This window comes from Hippocampus zosterae, chromosome 6 (genome assembly GCF_025434085.1).
Source record: "Hippocampus zosterae strain Florida chromosome 6, ASM2543408v3, whole genome shotgun sequence".
NCBI classification, from domain to species: domain Eukaryota; kingdom Metazoa; phylum Chordata; class Actinopteri; order Syngnathiformes; family Syngnathidae; genus Hippocampus; species Hippocampus zosterae.
Window position 1 is genome coordinate 9,759,246 of NC_067456.1, and position 18,038 is coordinate 9,777,283.

The window sequence follows — 18,038 nt, forward strand, 5'->3', positions numbered from 1 at the left end:
GGCGGGGGGCCGAACGCCTACGCATAATGAGTGTACACGAGCGCGTGTTTGTGTACAGAGTGTTGAATCAGATAGCTTCTAGGAGATAATGAAGGACTCGGTGAGTGAGTGACAGGTGCTTCCAGTAAGGCGCCTTCTTCAGCCTAGCTCCCAAGTTTCTTCGTGTGCTCCCCCAAGGAGCTACCTATAGCGCTCCCTCTCCCAACTCGTGCGATTGGCTGTTCCGCTGTATGAATAATTGAGGAGAGAGCTGGCAAATGAGAGGCAGAAATGTGTAAGCTGACCCTTCGACTGCCTTCACCGCACCTCCATGTCGAGCGGAAACACGGCTCATATGATGCATTCAAGACCGCTGGGTAGTGGGATGTTGCCCACCTGAAGCCGCTCTCTGTGCCGCACGATATGGTTAAAACTCAACATCGGTGCCACTTTTCCATCAGCCAAACTACGAGATAATATTTCTACTGCAGCACTGTAGGTCGTTATCTTTTTTTTTTCCTCTTCACAAGTTATTTCAATAAAATGAGTCATTTTGGCCGTGTATGTTCGATATTCATGACTGTATTGAATATGTATGTCAGCCTTGTTCATGACCAGTTTGCATCGCAAGAACTCTTGAGCTGAAGCTTTAACATTCGCATTGATCTGCAACCCTGTAACTCTTATCGGAGGAATACGAACATTCGATTAGCATTCATATATATATATAAATATTAATATTAATAGTACTGCGATTTATCCATTTGTGTTCATATTGTATTTAATTGAAAGATGTTTGTTGTTGTTTTTTTTTCTCTTTCTCCTTTCTTCTTTCTACATACATTCTTGCTGCTGGAGGCTGTAAATTTCCCCATTGTGGGACGAATAAAGGATATCTTATCTTATCTTAATCCTAATGATTGACTCAGCAATATTTTTAATTTGATGTTTTCAGGTACTAAAGTACCTGGTTGCAAGGTTGCACCAAATACAACAAGCTATATGCTCTGACAAATGAAATCAATTAAAAAGTGTACCATTGATGGTTAAGAATGACAAATGCAATTTTTCTTGACCTCTGCACTGGACAGAAGCTTTTCATAGTCAATAACATTGTATGGACAATTTCAGCATCTTTGTGAGTCTGCCAGCATGGAGTATTGAGTTCCGGCGGTGTTTTTGCACTTTTCCCACATCGGAATTTTCCAACACGTTTCTTGGAATGCTGCAATATTACTTGGCTTCCCCCTTTGTGTGTACGAGCACACACTTTAATTCAAGCAAGGGTCAGTTTGAGGTTGCTTTGCACTTACCCTTCCATTCCCATAAGACCTTCACATTCTGCAGCTGTGCGTGCACGTGTGTGTGTGTAAGACGCGGAAGGGAGAGCGTGCATGTGCACGAGTGAGTGGCTGAGCGAGTGAATGAGTTTTATGCTCCCCTGGTTTCTTTTTAAGAATGCCCGAGCAGCACAAAAGAAGAGGAGATTGTTGCCATGCAGGCTTGACCCTATTCAGCTCGTGAAGGATGTGAAGTGGCTCCAGCGCCACCGCCGCCCTCAGTCGGGCTGTACTTCTCTGATGGGCACTGCGGCGCCTTCAAAGGCGAGCTGGCGCATCACATATGCTCTGGCTAGGTTGCCATGGTTTCCTGAGGGAATGCGGATGGGCAAGTTGAAGCACATCTCTGGTAATTCCACCCTGCCTGGCAGCTATAGCCTGGCTTTGGGTATGTGTGTGATTATGGCAGGGAGGATGGAAGCTAATTAGGGTGTGTGTGTGTGGGGGGGTGGAGTTAGGTGAAAAACACATATACATACATAGGGTTTGGACTCACATGTTTCAGTTCTAATCCCAGTTCTCCCGAGATGTGCACACATATGAAGTGTGGATGATGTGCATTCATCAAAGAATGAGCATTGGGGGTGGGAGGGGGGGGGGGCGCAGGGGATTTCTCAGGTGTATTTGATGAAGGCAAACGTTTGAGCTTTCCTTTCGTGTGATTCTTTGCAAATGCCATGTATGTAATTAGCTTTACATAGTGAGGTTGTGAATAAGTACTGATCTGGCATACTTTGGAGTAGTTGGAGGGGCGGGGCTCTGGGACAGTTTTTTCTCAATTACCTATTTGTATTTGAGAAAAAACAGAATCCAAAATGTTTTCACCTCTTTCTCCACGCTGCAAACGACTCAAAGGCACCACAACAAATAATAAAACTCCTCTCATTCATCCCAATATCATGATTTAAAAAGATACTAGACGTTGCCGCACCAGTTTATAACCTGTTTCGAATCTTTTCTTTACTGCGTGTGTCATGTAATATGTTCTGAAATTACATCACACTTTTTTCTTTACATTACTAATCATTTTTATTATATTCATCTCTATACCCGTCTGTCAAAATACGTCATTCCACAAAAAAGAGCTTGGGGCTTGTGGGCTGTACTGTGCTTGGGGGAAAAAAAAAAAAAACACCAAGAAGGTCATCGATTAATCGAGTTTGACTCGACCGACTTTTATCAGGTGATAGTCGACTACAAAAGATTTACACTTGCCGACGTGTGTAACTCGACAAACGGAAGCTTGAAAATGGGAAGTGGCTTTTTTGCTTTGACTGCAAAAGCAATTAAACGGCAACTTTACTACGACATGGCTGAGCATGTGCACTGCAACATGGAAGGCAATAAGCGGGCAGGCTATAAAACCATCAACTACCTCGAGGGGATGCACGGACAAGTGTGCGCAATCATACCGAAATGGATTTTAGAATTGTTTCATGCACACACACACACTCGCACGGTGGATTAAAAATCAAATCAGCAATTTTAACCTCATGAGTACACAACCTGGCCTCCACGAACAGGAAGTGGCTCCAGGCTTCTTCTTTGACCTTTTACCTGCAGTCATCCAAAGGCGGTTAAGAGTTTCCTTAATGGCGATTTTTTTTTTTTTGACCGTGAGGGAATCTCCTGAACACGTGTATTAGTGTCTCTTCCCCAGGCTGATCATGGACCCCCCCCCCCCCCCCCCCCGCACCCCCCAACCCTCCCGCGACAACAAAGTAAGATAATAGCGTACACTTTGGCCACGGTGGGCTACAAATTGCCCCGAATCGTCTTCAGCAATGCAATCCAAACAATCAGGTTGACGCGGCCCACCATGAACCTCCGTGTTTATCGCTTAGTCAGCAGTTAAGCGGTAATCAGTACTCAGCCTACGGGTATAAGCCTCTCCCCCTTTCCGAGTCCGGATGGACGCGGTTCGGGTTCATCGTTTCTTTGCCACGTTGGTCGTCGCACGGGCCTCGATGTTTGAGCAGACGATTGCCTTGGGGTTCTACGCCTTTGACCACAGTCTAGGAGTTGGAGACATATTTGCAAGTCCTGTCGTAAACGTCAAGATGTTATTTTACTGCAGGGCTTGAGCTTTAGCACCTTTGGCCTGTTCCCTTTCCAGCTTGGGGTCATCGCTTAAGCTTTCGGCAAACGGAAACTGTGACGTTGCGTGTGAAATGTACGGCGATGCAATCGTGACAAGTACGTGTATCAACTAAGGTTATGCGTTTCCAAACTCATCAGTTGGCGAGTACATCTATATATATATTGCGCGTCGTCCCGCACGCGGTCTGTCCTTCCGTCTGTCCCTTTTCAAAACGTACCTACTTCACCGCGCCGCTGCGCGCCGCCACTGCGCCGCCACTGCGCCGCCACTGCGCCGCTCAGGCAGTGGCTCACTACGATCGCGCGAAAAAATGTTGTCTACCCACAAGCATTGCAATGAAATTGTTAGTTATTTAGTAGAGCTAAACATCTCTTTATTTTCGCGATAAGCAATGAAGATGAACAAAAAGTTGAACCAAGCAACAACACTTTTGTGGGCCCACCTTACCAGCCTTCCGCAGGAACTAGCTGATGAGCCGCCCGGAGGGCGGCGAACCAGCTAGTACAGTATATAATGAAAAGGAATTTGGGCAATCTGGTATCTTAATCCAGCGATTGCCATGGTGCACTAAGGGGCCACAAGAGCTCCTCGGTGTTCCTGCGGAAATGAATCCAATCTCATTTAATTTGTCCAAAAATGATCATCTGCCGTATCTACTAGAAATAATATACTTTTCATCTATCTATGCCGGCAACATCCAGTGACAGGCCGAACAATGAAATGCTCTTCCGCTAGATAGCAGACAGGGCAATACACTTGTGAATACGCCTGTTGCCATTCATACAAACAGAGGCAGGGTAGCGTAGCCAAAAAATTGTAATCAAGTAAGAGTATTGTTACTTCAAAATACTATGATTCAAGTTAAAGTAAGATGTGGTCACCCAAATAACAAAGTGTAAGCGTCAGAAAGTACTCTGTGGAAGAACTCGTCAAATATTGAGTAATCTCTGAGTGACTTCAGATTTTTTTTTTTTAAATCCGAGAATGAAAGAAATTTGACCGAGAAACAAACGTGTCCCAATCAGCAGCCATGCGGCAGGTTAAGTGTGAGATGCATTGCAGCAATAACCAGTGCACCTGCAGCAATTACATCTGCTATCTCAAGTAAAAGCACTGGAAGAGGGCTTGGGTGTCATTAGTGTTTCCGCAGTAACCTCCCACCTACTCCCTTCTTCCTTCCCTCGTGTTATGAACAGCAGCCCACCCCCACCCCCTCCCCGCCATCTCCCGTCCCCCTTCTCGTCTAATACAGCCAAGATTCAGGGAAGTGGCACTAAATGATTTATTAAAAGGCTGATGGAATTATTTCCCGATCATCATTCATGGACATTAATCCTGCGAAGCGCTCTGATCTGACACTGTACATGCATTCGTTTCCAGCGTAAACAAGCGCTCGCTTTGACCGACAAAGAAATTTCAAGATACGAAAGGTAAAAATACAGTATGGGATGTTAGTCACAGCTCCGAGTATCTTGAACGCAACATACTTATCGGTGCTCTGCTATTGGCTATTACCGAGCATCTTTCTGGCATTCCATTGGCTAAGAGGGGACCTCCACCGATGCAGCGACCCCGTCATTCGCCCATGAGGTGTTCCGCTAGTGTTACGTAAATGTGAATTACCCAGAAAAAGTGTTCACCAGTCGGGCGATCGCTCACTATGCTCATGTTTGCCTTGGACATTTTCGAAAGATGGTGAATGGCCGACAAACGCAAACGTCCTTGGATCAGTTCTTTAGAAAACGTCAGGCAAAAACCACTTCTGAGAGAGAACATGAACTAAAGAGGCCAAAAAAACCCAAAACAATAAACGCAGTTAAAATTTAAATGACCATCATTTTTATTCTTGACTCTATTGTTTGTTTTTTACATTATGCACAACTCTCATGTATTGTGCAATAATGTAATTGTAACATGTATTTGTTACATACAGTACTATAATGCATTTTTATGCTTTAGAAAACATTTGTCTGAATTTTGGGGGTGGCTTGGAATGGATTAGGGCATTTACATGGCAAACGTGTCTTACTTCCAAAATTTTCTAATTAAGAAATTTCTTCTAGAACTAATTAACTCATTCACTCCCAAAGACGTTTTTAAACGTCTTTTCGGACTTGGTCTAGAATTGGCTTGTACTGAATGAGTTAATTTCATAAGTAGAGGTACCAGTCTACTTTAAAGGGTTTACAAAGCTACTGATAGAAATTGAGCTCAAAATAACTCAAATCAACTGTATTTATAGAGCACTTTGAAACAGCCATCGCTGCATACAAAGTGCTGTACATGGAACAATTTAACATATACAATAAACAGTAAAACAAACCAAGCAACGTGTTGCACGTCAGTTCAATCAGTTCAATCATAAAAGAAAACCTTTCGTAATCGTCGTCATCATCACGTCACAGTCGTGTGACTGTCGAAATTATCCTCTCTGACTGCTGCTCTTCCATTATCACTAGCACAGCTTTTCTCTTTCCCTTTGGTAATCACCGTCTCGTCCATTTTCTCTCTCATGAGCACTCTCGCTGCTCCCGAGTGTCTTCATGAGTCTGACAAGAGTCTTGTTGTGAACACAAGCAGGGGGGGGGGGGGGGGGGGGGGGTGGCGGGGTCCACTCTTGGCCAGAAAAGTGGGCTGACATCTTTAGCCTAGAGAAAGAGCATCTGTGCATTCACGGCAAAAGCCAGTCATTATGACGATTGTAACAGACTTCCACATGACATAGTCGGTCCGTCAAAGGAGGCCTCGTGGACTCTCCTCGCCCGAAGCGTCATGCTACATGTCAACACCCGCAAGATCGTAATCTCACTTCAAAAGCTTCTTTGTAAGTAAAGTATCCATCACACACTGGATTTGTATTGTAGGCTGCTCACTGTACACACAACAGCAACCTCCTTATCGTAGTTTAGGGATATTAAAGGAAGGCAACACGACACAAAGTGCTTGCAATGTTTTTTGTGTCAATAAATTGTTAATTGGTGACACACAATGATGCAAAAAAAAAAACGCAAATAAAACTTTGAAAACCAGCAGGGCGGATACCACTCAAGCACCTCATTTAATTCTGCGAACCTCTGTGTAATTTGTTTTGAGAATTTGCCTGATCTGGGATTTCCCTGAAGGCAGCTTGGTTGCAATGTGGACTTTGCACGTTCTACGTGCGCGTGCTCGTTTAAAAAAAATTTTTTTTTAAGCCCAATATTCCTGTCTCCTCTCTCATTCAAAGCAATTGAGCACCACCCATTTTTATCATTTTGTTTTTCACCCAAAGAATCAATATTATCCATCGATTATGTCTCGTATCATCTTTCCAGGAAGCAGCAAAAAAAAAAAAATTGTTCTTGAAGTCAGATATATTTCATGCTGACGATCAAAAATTATATCCGATGAGATATGGACTGAACTTTGCTCAGTAAATGCATTCATACACAAAATGCAAGAACTGTACTTTTTTTTTTCCAGAAAATTGGTGCCTGTTTAGCCTCACGCAAAGCTGGGACTCTGTTGTGCAAACGACAACAGATGAACACGTACTGTCGGTTTCTTGTGTCTTCTTCCGTCTTGTGGAAGTGCATTTCATTGTTCGGCCTGTCAGTACACGTCCGTTGCATCGCTAAATGAGCAAACAAATCAATTATTGTAAAAAAAAAAAAATTATGTAAATATATTTCTATTCTACACTGAAGTGTATTTTCTGAGAGAACTGTCCTGCTAGTTGTCGTTTCAAGGACACCCATATGAATAAAAATTGTGGTTCTTGCTACTCCAGCACCAGCGGAGAGTAAGACTGGGTGAGTAAAAATGATATATCACTCTATGAAACCCTCCGTTTGTCGTCCTCCTCTCTCAAATATCTTTTATCATCACCACGCTAGCTCAGGGTGACTATTTGGCCTTGTTTAGCCCCCCCGTCGCCCTCATCATCTCATTTCCTGCTCCACAGATCCACGTTTTAGTCAGACGACGTCAGCAGAAGGCCCAAAAAGGCACGTGATTAGTAATGAATACGTTTCAAGTTTGAATTGAGAGTAGTAAAGTCGATTAGTCGGCTAACCAGTTCAACCACACAAATGTCATATGATGACCGTGATCTGATTCCAATACATTTCCAATATTCTCACGGTCATCACGGCCCCCCTCAGGGAAACCAGAGCTACGTGGCCCATGATAAAAATCTGTTTGACATCCCTGCAATTACGTCATGCATTTCCAATACTCTTCACTTATTCCTCCTCCTCCTCACTTTACTTGTTTGCTACACAATGTTTTTTTTCTTTTCCTTTTTTTTATTTATGTAGAATACTCCCTTGGCGCTGACGCTCGCTGGACCTTCGCTTGCTCAAAGTGGGTGGTCTGGCTCCATTCGTCTTTGTCAGGCAGCATTAGTGCCATGAGAGGCAAGTGTACACACACACACGCACATGCACACATGTGCATTTACACTACACGTCAGTGCCTCCCATGGGGAGGGGGTGGGGAAGCCGTGACAGCAGGCCTCGCCAAAGCAGGCCAATGAATACAGATCACCTTGCTCCTCTCAACCACGGAGAGCCAGAGATCCTTCCGTGGCCCTGTGGGACACCGGGTCGGCCTGGCTGTGCGTTGCCTGCGCGGGCTCCATTCGGATGTACGCGCCTGCCTTGTGTAAACATTGCGCTGTCAATAGAGCAAACTGTGCCATACATGGTGCACTGCAATCATCTTTTCTGCCTGTGAGCATATCTGTCTCTCTCACTGTCTATCCTGCTATCCATGCATCCATCCCGTTGTACGACTATATCTACAATCCATTTTTCCAGAATGATACCGTAACAATATTACTATAACTTTCATGAAAATTATTTATATTAAGTATTATATGAAAATTCATTCATTCATTCATCTTCCGAGCCGCTTGATCCTCACTAGGGTCGCGGGGGGTGCTGGAGCCTATCCCAGCTGTCTCCGGGCAGTAGGCGGGGGACACCCTGAATCGGTTGCCAGCCAATCGCAGGGCACAAGAAACGAACAACCATCCGCGCTCAAACTCACACCTTGGGATAATTTTAGTGTTCAAGGTGTTCAGCCTGCCACGCATGTTTTTTTTTGGAATGTGGGAGGAAACCGGAGTACCCGGAGAAAACCCACGCAGGCCCGGGGAGAACATGCAAACTCCACACAGGGAGGCCAGAGCTGGAATCGAACCCGGCACCTCTGCACTGTGAAGCCGACGTGCTAACCACTGGACTACTGGGCCTATATGAAAATTATTTATATTAAGTATTATATTAAATAGGCGGCCCGGTAGTCCAGTGGTTAGCACGTCGGCTTCACAGTGCAGAGGTACCGGGTTCGATTCCAGCTCCGGCCTCCCTGTGTGGAGTTTGTTCTCCCCGGGCCTGCGTGGGTTTTCTCCGGGTACTCCGATTTCCTCCCACATTCCAAAAAATGGCAGACTGATTGAACACTCTAAATTGTCCCTAGGTGTGAGTGTTAGCGTGGATGGTTGTTCGTCTCTGTGTGCCCTGTGATTGGTTGACAACCGATTCAGGGTGTCCCCCGCCTACTGCTGGGATAGGCTCCAGCACCCCCCGCGACCCTAGTGAGGATCAAGCGGTTCGGAAGATGACTGAATGATTATATTAAATATCAACCCAAATGCATGTGGAAAGTTCTTTTTTTTTCATTAGAATTCACTGACAGTCATCACCAGGAATAAAGTCAGCAAAAAAAAAAAAAAAAAATTACATGCACAAAGTCCTGCAACTGTGCCGATGATTTTTTTTTAAACGGGTAGTTATTACCGTGCATGTGTTAACTGCATCAAGGTGTGTGTTGATTTCTACCAATTTGTCCAATTTGGCTTGAGGCATGACGGAGCTTCAGTGCTAAATTCTCCCACAGAGGGGCACAATGCTTCCGAACCAGACTTGGACCTGACCGGTGCAAAAACTACCAGTTGGCCACCGAGGTTAATTTAGTTAATGAAAAAAAATAAAATTGAAAAACAAAAACAAACATTCATTCACAAATAAAATAAAAATAAGAATGGCTTTGCACTGTGAGGCGGACGTGCTAACCAGTCGACCATGTAGTATTTGCTGACACGCGTGCTGGCGTGCATGTGCGCCGTTTCGTTGATGTGTCGGACGTCTTAGAGAGGGCGTAGCGTGAATCCAAAACATCCATGTTTTGTGTTTTGTTATGCAAACAGTTGAACCTCATTTGTCTCATCCCATTTAAATGTTTTACCGTCATCACGCATCCGCCCTCATCAGGTGTTTGACTAAAACATGGTGATGTTGGGCCCTACACGGTATATTTGAGTGTGCACACAAAGTGCCGATTTAGTGATGTCAGACCTTTTATGTGCTCATTAGCTGTAAATAACCCCAAGCTGCTCATGAGCGCCAGCCTCACCAAGTGATGTGTACACTAGAGGAGGGTATACAGTCATGAGTTGCTATTCAATCCCAGGCCGAAATCACTACTGACGTCATCAAATAATCACATTCCTTTGGAGAATTTTTCTTTTTGGTTTTCACGCCACATCAAAATTAATGTCAGTGATTCATAGTTGTCAAAATTCGGCAAATGCAAATATCATGTGGGGCAGACAAACAGGATAAAAAATAAATAAATCTAACGAACCAGAAGTTGGATGAAGGCAAGGTGTACTGTTGTGTATCTTAAATTTCAGTGGTTGTAGTTTGCAGTGACATACGATTTTGTACTCGCATTTTGAGTGAAACTGATCCATCCCCCCAACAAAAGCTACATCTGGCCATATTATCTTCTCTTCTTTTTTTCTTGTATGTTTAATTAATTAATTAAAATAATTAATCAAATTTTCCACCAGTGCAAGCTACGCTCACAATAATAAACGTTTTTTGTAATGAATACCACTCTGACACTGTCAATCACATTATCATCTTCAGGAAGACAGAATTTTCGATGCATCTGATTCGGGATCCGTGTCTGTACTTGTACGTAGCCACCTCAGTGTCTCCTCCATCTGCGAATCCAACTGACATTCCTAAGGGGAGTGCTTTCCTCAGCTCTCGGGGTATATTGGCTCGCACGTACATACGCAAAATACCCATCACTCACATTAGTGGAAGTAACCGGTTGAGGAGGCAGTGGCAACCCTGAATGTGTTAATACAAAAAAAATAATAATAATCTTCATCGGGAGTAGCGAGCAGAAGCCTGAATATTAACTCTGTGAAATGTTCAATGGTAATGCTGTTTGGACAGCCCCAAAGCGAGTCAGGGGCACACTTGAAGGTCTTTCATCATTTCCTCACACAAGTAAAACTGCCTGCCACCGATGACTTGCGCATCCCTGGGCTATTTGGGATTCAAACAGACAGTTGAACTGCTTACACACATACACACATATACACACACCTAGCCCAAGCATGCAAATACAGAGCAAATGGCCCACAGGCCCTCAGGGAGGAGTGCAGAAGGTAGCTATTAAAGAGAGAGAGACAGAGAGAGAGAGGGGGGGGGGGGGCGGAATAACAGATTACAGAGGGGATGAGAGAGAGAACGAGCCACATTCCTCCATGCCAGGGGAATCTTTGCTGCCTCCGTAATTACTTTGAGCAAACCTGTGGTACTGGTTGCCCTCCTCATGGCTCACCCCACCTGCCACTACCTGCAGTAAATCACAAACCTTTGCGTGCATTAATTGCTTTGATGCTTCCATAGATTTGCATGTTAAGTCTTGACTATTAATGCTTGGCTCAGTAGGTTACCGAATGTCGTAAGCTGGTGGCTGTAGCTTTTAAAAGGACATAAAACGGATCAAATGAATGGTTAATTGTTTGTAATGGAATATTTTCAGAATCAATTATTCTGCCGATACCGCATCAATTCATCATATTTTCCATGAATGCAAATTACAACATAATTAAGCAATGGTACTCGCCAATCTTTTTGAAACAAATTCAGTTACTTGTTCGAAGTTTTCAAAGTGAAAGCAGATGTTTGTTATTATATTAATTTATTATTATTATATAAACATAAAATGTAAGATGGTCTACTGTCGCCAAGGACAACAGCAATCTGAATAATTAGTGTTGAGAGGCTGAAATCAGAGGAGATGGACAATTTTAACTTTATGGCTCAAAGCCAGGAGTGCCCATTCAGTCGATCATACCGGAGGTATGACTCAGCCATCAACCCCCCCCCCCCCCCCCCCCCCCCAAAAGGAGATGACTCGTTATGCTGTGATTATACTGGACATTTTGTCAACAAAAATACAATAACCTCCCTCCTTTTGGCTCAAAAATGGTTTGATCCAACTGACCCCGCCCACTTCTTCTCGGGAGCCAAAGCCTCGCGAGAATGCTTCGTCTTCCAGCAACATGTGCCGTCGTCTGAATGAGCGGCTCAGTCTTGCTTGGACAACGATGTGGTAAACTTCTACTTAAGCACAAATGAAGTCTGACAATAACTCTTTATGTTGTTCGGTAGGAGGTGGTCAGACAGTACCACTGTCCTAATTAAATTGTGATGAGAGAAGCACACTTTTGGCTTGTGTGTTAATAACAAAGCCAAGGTGACTACTGATTGGATGAACATAATCACTGAAACTCCTATTTTGTGTTTGTTTGAGCCTGCATATTTTTGTGCAGTAAAATTTGACACCCAATCAGCCAACAGTCCACCCATCCCCTCAATACTGAATGCCCCCCGATTGGATATGCCCTGACGCCAAAACTGTCAGCACCCTTAAATTTCTTATCCCAGAATCGTTGGATCAAAATGTTGATCCAACGTGCTGGTTCAAACTCTCAACCCAATGCATTGCATATAAATAAACCATTTGCTCGGTCCCCTTTGAACCTAGCAGTGGGTTAGCTCTTTCACCCAATTTAGGTTTCTTTTGTCCCAGCAGTTTTTAAAGTTTGCCTTTTTTAATGGCACAAATGTATGCTCTCACAAACAAGTTAGTTAACATTCCGTTGCTCTATTTATGTTATTTACTTAATTTCTATTTTGTACTAATGGCTAGTATTTTATCATATTAACTGAAGTATGATTTCCGATATTCTCAAAAACTTGTATGACTTAATGTTTGTGTGTGTGTGAGAGAGAGACAGAGAGAGAAAGGATGAATAAAGCCAGAGAAAATTGTTGCCTGGTCCATGACCCGTCTCGTGTAAACACGGACACACTCCGACGAGGTGCTGAATGGCAACGATTATGAGAAAGCTGCCCCCTTCACTGCACAGACATACGGCATACACATTGAAACAAACGCACACAGACAAACTGGGCATTCTGCCAAGAAGCGAAGACTTCGGCGGAAGGCCTGACGGTGTATGGCTCGTTGCCAACCGTCCTAGGGAGAATCGCAGGGAGGGGAGGAAGGAGGTGCTGACTAGTTCAGAAAAGAGGATGCAAAGATGAAAACGAAAGAAAAAGTTACTGTGTAACAAAACCATGTCACACGAGGGATGAATGATAAGTGGGATGTCCTGACACCTTTGGCATGGTGCGTTTTTGGGAAGTTCTATCAAGAACCTGACAAGCAGGAATCGCAATTCTGAAACGAATACAAATCACATCGGGGAGACAACTTGGCACAAGCTCAGGGCGGTTGAGAATTTGATTGGTTCATGCTGACCATTCAAATGTATTCAACGTTAGTTAATGGGCTATGACAGGAAGGAAAAGGAACTTGCATGTACCATATGGTCTAGCGGTTAGGATTCCTGGTTTTCACCCAGGCGGCTCAGGTGCAACTCCCAGTATGGGAACACTATCTTCTGGAATGAAAGGCTGTTTCCTTCTTGTTTTGTGCTCTGGAGAAAGTGAATTTGGAAATATGAAAAACCATGAAGGGTGGAGGAAATTGAAATTTAAACTTAAAATCCAGCATACCCATCACAAATCTAATCTGTTTGTCTTCACGAGATTTGCGGGTGTGCTGGAGCCTATCCCAGCTGTCTTCGGGCAGGAGGCAGCGGACACCCTGAACCGGTCGCCAGCCAATCGCAGGGCACACAGAGACGAACCGGAGTACCCGGAGAAAACCCACGCAGGCCCGGGGAGAACATGCAAAGGCCGCAGCCGGAATCGAATCCTGCACCTCTCCACTATGAGGCCAACATGCTAATGTAAGTAACTAGAGTAACCCTGTAACCTGATAACATGGTAAGCTGTCCACTGTAGTAACCGCTGTCCCTGAAAGGGTTCAAATGAAAAAGTAGCTTTACTTATTATCTTTCTAACTAATTACAACCAAATATTTCTTTGACTTTACTGGCTAACTAACTAGCCAACCATCTCATGAACCAACTACTGACTGTTCTGCAATGTCGTAACTCTCGTAATCCATAGCACCACTCAAATTGCCACATGGAATTTGGTGGCTTCCTTGAGTGGAAGTCCAATTGCCTGTGTATGGACAATTGCTTTATGGAGTGCCCGACAGAGGATTTTACAAAAGTCTACACACCCCTGTTCAAATGCCGGGCTTGTGTAACGTAAGAGAACCCAGAAGGCATCGATTAACACTGATCACTGTTTTGAACTGATCATAATTCCCTCCACCCTGTCCAAGCCTCCCTAATGAACTGGGATGGAAATGTTTTTGGGTTTTTTTTACTCGTGATGCTGTGGAACAATCGTGCCTACAGATGGAAAAGATTAATTGCTGCTATTCTGCGAAGAAACAGCGAGTTGATGAAATCTTGTAGGAAGACATTTTTTTGTGTTTCGTTAACGTTGCTTTGAAGAAGCTTTCTTGCACGCTCGACAGAAGCTACCATACAAGTATCGTATTAAAAACAACCCCTCAAAAAACGAACAATAACAAGAAAACAGTTCATAAGTGAGCACAATCTTTGCGACCGATCACATGTTGTTTGCCGTGTCACACATTTGCTGTCCTTTGCCCGTCTGGCTTCTTATCACCGCAGATGACCATGTCTTGACCCACGAGACCCCCGCTCACATCATGTGAGAGCGTGTTTGTCAGCCGCACATGCTCGTCTATCTTCGGGACACAACAGGAGACGCGCATGGAATAAGTGTGATCAAGTGGAGCCACTTCAGCTCACGCTCTTATCAACAGACGGTTAATCATCCACAGGAAATGCGGACGACCCTCGACTTTTTATCAACCGAGATCGACGGTCACGGTGGAAAAGATTTTTCAATTCAAACGGCTTTCGTATGTTCACATGATGACAGGATGACCAGTATCACGCTTTCTTTTTGCGGGAGAGCAGCTTTTGGCAAGTCTCCAGCACGATTTGTGTTTTTAGGCCAAGCGCAAACTGTAAATTGAATTACTTTGGTGGCATGGGTGAACACATCTTCCTCACAGTTGAGAGGTTCTGGTTTGAAGTGCTTCAGATTTTATTTTATTTTTTCAGTAAAGTATTTGTAATACAGATTACAAGGGGGATTAACAGTTTTATTTGATTAATTGTTACAGCCAGAAATAAAATAGAACACATTTTCTCCATTATTAAGTATCTGTACTCGTTCCTGGCCAGTCATCATGTAAATACTTGTACTCCGTCTGAAAAAACTAGTGCCATTGCATGCCGAGCTGGGTTGTCAAAGTTTGGGATTTTTCATGATAATGTACCGGTAGTTACTTTTTATTTAATTTTTACTTTTTTTTCCGTTCAGGTTGTTTTCATTTGATTTTTGGGGCTAGTTTTATTTATTTATTTTTTTATTTTTATTTAAAAAATAAATATATTATAGCATACTTGATTACAAGATTTTAAAAAATCATGTAAGAAATTAAACAACAATTGCCAAACAACTGTTCGACCTTTGTTCGACCAAGTTAGTTTGATAAACTAACTTGATAGAATGCAGCTTCAGTTAGTTATTGCCACCCCCCAAAAAAATTCAGTTTACCGCTAGTTTTATTCCTTGGCCGCAAATCCTTTTTCAATTTTTTTTTTAGTTCATCAACTAAAAACCTTGATCCCTAGTTTCTCTAATTTTGAGGTGAACGAGGTTTTAAGAGACAGATCAAGTCCTCGCACCAGTGGTCGCCACTGCAACCACTTGAAAACCTTGTTGTCGGTGCGGTGCGCCAAACTTCTGAAAAGCAGCGTTTACAAGCCCGTTGTTAGATACACATCATGGTCATGTCAGGCACAGCACTTCTTTTCTGCTTGTGTGTGAATGGACTCAATGTTAGTTAATGGCCGGCAGAATGTCTTTTCAAATGGGAAGGGGAAACGGAAGAGGAAGACCTTCGTTGCAGCGGCGCTCCGTTCAGCTGAACGTAACAAGCCGGAGTTGATGCCACGTGGCCTTGAACGCAACGCATAATTCACTTTTATGTTTTCCACCGAGGGGAACAAAATACATTTCTTTCAGGCTCAAAATGGATCTTTTCACTTGACAACAATCCCATGTAATCGTCTTTCCTGCGTGCGCTTGTGAGGGCCTTGCAGGCTCAACTTTGTGTCATTGGATGGTTCAATTAATATACAGTAACCGCTTTCCCCCCCTTGTGCTGCTTCCTCCCCTGCTGGGGGGGTGGGGGGGGGGGATGCGTCTCATTCCAATTTAATGCATGGCCAATTCCCAACTCCACAGAGCAGTAATTAAAATCCACACGCAAAGCCTCATTCATCAGCACAAATGACAGATAGAGAAAAAAAAGTGTCTGGCGGTGGGGGTTGGACGGTTGGAGCGAAAACGTTTCGGATGATTTCCAAAGATGTGACAGTTGTTTTTTGTTTGTTTTTTTTCTTTTCATTTTTCATTTCTTGGAACATGCTCACATGATGCAACTGCTTTGTTGAAAAAAAATTCTATGTTGCATTCTATGATACCTGTAGCACCTCATTAGCATACACTCCTCCAACATCCACCTCTCAGGTCAGCCTCCCCTCATGAAAGACCCCAACCATTTGCACTCTATGACACTTTTTGTTTTGACAACAGTCCTGCTGCGCTTTCTCGGTGCGCGCACGCACACACATGCGCGTGTGCGCACACCCACACACACACACACACGCACACACGCACAGCTTAAAAGTCCACACAATAACAAATCTCACACACACGCAAAACCATGACATATCAAGAGACATTTCTGCATAACTTTTTTTGGGGGTGAGAGATGGAGGGGCACCGAAGGGAGGTCGGGGAGTGTGCATGCCATTGTTTGTGGTCTGTGATTATGCGTGTTGCCACTCGGCAGCTGTTTGCACATTTTTTATCACCATCCTGTGATCGGTGGAGGAGGCTCAGGCCCACTTATGACACTCTGGCATCCATTTAAAAAAAAAAAAAACTTTCTCCTATTGAAATACAATCAGGATTGATTAACAACCGAGTCAGCAAAGGTATCTGGCCCGGATTCGGCATGAAGCTGGCATAGCTGGCCTTGAGTCGGCACTGGCATAATGAATGTGCAAAGGAGACACTGGCTTGACTCTGGCAAACCAGATGAGGGCCAGTTGTGGAGTGAAGTATTTGGGCCAAAAATCAATTTACAACTCCGGCCCGTATACGGCCAGCCAGTATTGAGCTACCCTTAAATGCAGTTTCAGATTTATTTTTTCAACACACAGTACAATTGCACACCGATGCGGAGTTCCATTCATCACACACACACACACACACACACACACGCACGCACGCACGCACGCACGCACGCACACACACACACACAGACACACACACACACATGCGCGCGAGGTTCAATCAGGCCCACAGGATAATTTAAAAATGAAAAAAAATGCTTAAAAAACAGAATTAATATTTTTAATAAGGTGCAATTCATTGAGTATCCGCTAGGGGACAGTGTTTTGACTAGAGAAGAAGACAACAGCAGCCTCAGTCCGTCACTGAGACAGACCCATGACAGCAGACGCTATCAATAGCACTCTCCTTAGTTTGTAAGGTGTAGGCAGGGATTACATTTAGATTTTATATGCATGTGTAAATGGTTTAAAACTTCCTTTCTTTATAAATCTTGTTTAATCATAAAGTGCATTATTATATTTTTCAACACCAATTACTTGTTAAAGTTTGTACAATCTATGGGATCATGTACAATCAATGCATATATGTGAATAATAAAAGTGAATTGCACATTTGTTGAAGGAAATGTAAGGTGCTTCATGAAATGTTTTGTAAAAGATATGTTCTTTAAATTTCAACATTTTCCAAATGTTCTTGTGCTTCTTTATACCTAAACAAAGGAAAGACATGTTGTTTTGGTTGTTTATAGCAAAGTATGGTATCATTTTAATGGTCCGGCCCACTTGACATCTACCGAGGCAGTATGTGGCCCACCATGTGAAATGAGTCTGACACCAGTGATGTATAGTAAGGCGTTTTTAGCCGGAAAAAAAAACGACCATGGATATATAGTAAGGTGTTTACAGCCGAAAATTTTAGCCAAAAAAAATGACCATGTATAGCAAGGCGTTAGGGTTTTGGGTTAGGGTTAAGGGTTAGGGTTTAGGTTTAGGGTTACAGTTAGGGTTGAGGTTAGGGGGGTTAGGGTTAGGAGGGTTAGGGTTAGGGTTGAGGTTAGGGGTTAGGGTTACGGTTAGGGGGTTTAGGTTTAGGGTTGGGTTTAGGGTTAGGGGTTAGGGTGAGGGTTAGGGTTAGGGGGGGTTAGGAATTAGGTTT

General features: G+C 43.6%; 1 long non-coding RNA gene across 1 annotated transcript; it reads left to right on the forward strand.

The window, feature by feature from the left end:
• The first annotated feature begins 5,662 nt into the window (after positions 1-5,662).
• Positions 5,663-8,271, forward strand: LOC127601753 (uncharacterized). The gene is made up of 2 exons (XR_007962630.1): positions 5,663-6,244; positions 7,719-8,271. It is a non-coding gene; the product is annotated as an uncharacterized LOC127601753 (long non-coding RNA).
• The last annotated feature ends 9,767 nt before the right edge of the window (positions 8,272-18,038 follow it).